This window comes from Camellia sinensis, chromosome 2 (genome assembly GCF_055761805.1).
Source record: "Camellia sinensis isolate YWXY chromosome 2, ASM5576180v1, whole genome shotgun sequence".
In the NCBI taxonomy this organism is placed as follows: domain Eukaryota; kingdom Viridiplantae; phylum Streptophyta; class Magnoliopsida; order Ericales; family Theaceae; genus Camellia; species Camellia sinensis.
The window spans coordinates 73,265,465-73,268,135 of NC_138962.1; positions in this window are offsets into that span (position 1 = coordinate 73,265,465).

Genomic DNA, 2,671 nt, shown 5'->3' on the forward strand with positions numbered 1-2,671 from the left:
CTAACCATGCTGGAATGCCTAATGCAATACATGCAAAATGCTACTAAAATAGGCTCGACTATTCTACAATGGCATGTGAAATGCTACAACTAACACGTATTCAACTCGGAATTAAAATACAATGCAGTTAGTATGATGCGCCGAGCCCGGTGCATGCAAGACAGATAAATGAATGCAAATATGCGAGCATAAGTATGCTAATTGAAACATGCCCTAATCTAACCATCATAAGCTGATAAATAAAAGGGAGAAAGACGTGGGGTTGGAAGACACACATCACACACACGCACACTTATTACAGCATTGCTCCCCCTCGAGGGGTCCGAATAAATAATACAGTCTGAATAAATAAAAGCTACAGCTAATTATTACACAACATTAACTAATTAACAAACTAGCTAAGTAAGTATGTAAACTACATGAATGTGACTGCCTCGGCTCTGTTTTGGATGACGATGAATGCATGCATGCTCGAGTCACCTCATCGGGAAATCCCATCACGATGCCTCGTCTCGCCTTTGTTTGCAACTGATTTTAGAAATTTGCACAAAGCTCCAGAAGGGTGAAACTCCACCTTGGGAAGGCTTCCGACCAGATATTGGCTTGGGAAACACCTGCCGACCACCCTTTGTGGTGGAAACCAAAAAAGGTGGTCGGCCTGCCAGGAAACCTGGTCGGTCGACCACTTTCTGCCCCTGGATTCTGGTTTTTCTGCAACAAAGGCAAGAGGGAGAGAAAGCAAGGCATTTTCAACATGTGTGTGCAAGACCACTCTCCCCGTCCTTGCACAAGCTCAAGGGAGTGTAGACCTCGATCCTCGTGCCACCAATCACGCATCTCGATGCATGATGGCCGAGAAGTCGAATTGCACGACTCAATGGGACATGAATGCACATATAAGCAAGTAAAGCCAACAACTTTATCATGGATAGTCAAGAGTGTTGGCGACCGAAAATTGAGACACGTTTCGTCACTTTGAGTACGAAACGCCCCTCGTTTCCCGTGTTTGGACTAACTCCTACTCCAAACACAATGCAATATGCATGACATGCACAAATGCAACTAGCATGCAATCCTAATGCAATGTGACCTAACCATGCAAACATGCAAGGATGAGATACAAACATGCTACTAGCATACACAATGCTATAAACTATATGGCATACACAATGCGACTAACAACCTAGCATACGCAATGCACACACGAAGATGGACATACACAAGGGCATAATCAAAGCATACACAATGCGATGATCAAACATGCAACAACATGAACCAAATGGCATACACAATGTAAGGTGGACTTAAACCCATATGAGTGGACCTCAGCCACACTCAAATCAGTGGCCATATGATGAAAATGAGACAACCGAGATACATGCAAATATGCACGAATGCAAAGGACCAATCCTAAGGCACAACATGCAACTCTAACTAAGCACGACAAAGGATGAAATATGGCATAGAATGACACATGATACAGCTCTGAAATGGCATAAAAGATGGTCCCGAAACATGCAAATATGTCACCCAATGCATGCTAGATGACCCGCGTACCGAAACTAGTGAAGTGCGTTACGCTAGAGATACCCAAAGCAATGCACAAATGGCAAAACCAAACCCAAACAGACTCTAGGAAGGTCTGAAACAGTGGGAAAATGATCTAAAATGATGGCTCAACATGCAAAGAAATGAAGCTCATTCAATGGTCTGAAAACAAGACATTCATGGACAACTCTCAAGCACACTTAAGGAGTAGAAAACATGAGAATATGGCATTCAAACAAGCTCTAAAATATGATGTATAATGGGCCCAAAACATGAACACACCTCAGTATATGCATGGAGTGGACCTCAAAACTCAAAGTTAAGCATGGGTATTGAACTACAAGCATGAAAAACAAACATCATTCAATCATGAGACCCAAAAAAAGAGCTATGGAAGTCCAAAATACGCACAATATCAGTTTAAGGCATGGCCAAAAAGTGCTAAAATCAAGGGTCAAAAAAGCATGCAAAGAAAGCTAGTGAACCATGAGTTGTACTACAACTATATGAAGCATATGAAAGCTCACCAAACCAGCCAAAAATAGAAGTATGCCATGCCAAAATATGCCCAAAAACCCACTGAAACTCAGTCAATACATGCAAGAATGATAGGTTCCTTTGAAAGGCCATGCAAGAGGTTATTATACACATGTATGATGGACACACAAAATGGCAAAACTACCTCTAGACAGAGGTTATGAGAGTTCTAAAACCCACCAAAAAGGCCCTGAAAAGAGTCTAGGAAGCATACAAATAAAAGCCCCTTTGAAAGGCCTTGAATGAGATTACTCTACACATGCATAATAGACACTTTATATGGCAAAAAGAGCCTCGGACAGAGTTCATGCAAACCTTAGGACTCACCAAATAGGGCCTAGAACATGGCTTTGAAACATGTAAATAAGGGGCCCTTTGGAAGGCCAACAAAGCTAGTAAAGAGAACAAGGGGTGAGAGGGTCACGCCTCTATGATTTTGAAGCTCAAAGACACATGTTAGCCACTAAAAATTCACTGGATTTCAGTGGCCAAAAGGCCAAACCAAGACCAACACAAATGCTCTAATGCATAGCCCTAAACATGAGGAAATGAAGCATGTAAAGGGGAAGATGACCCCAAATACAAA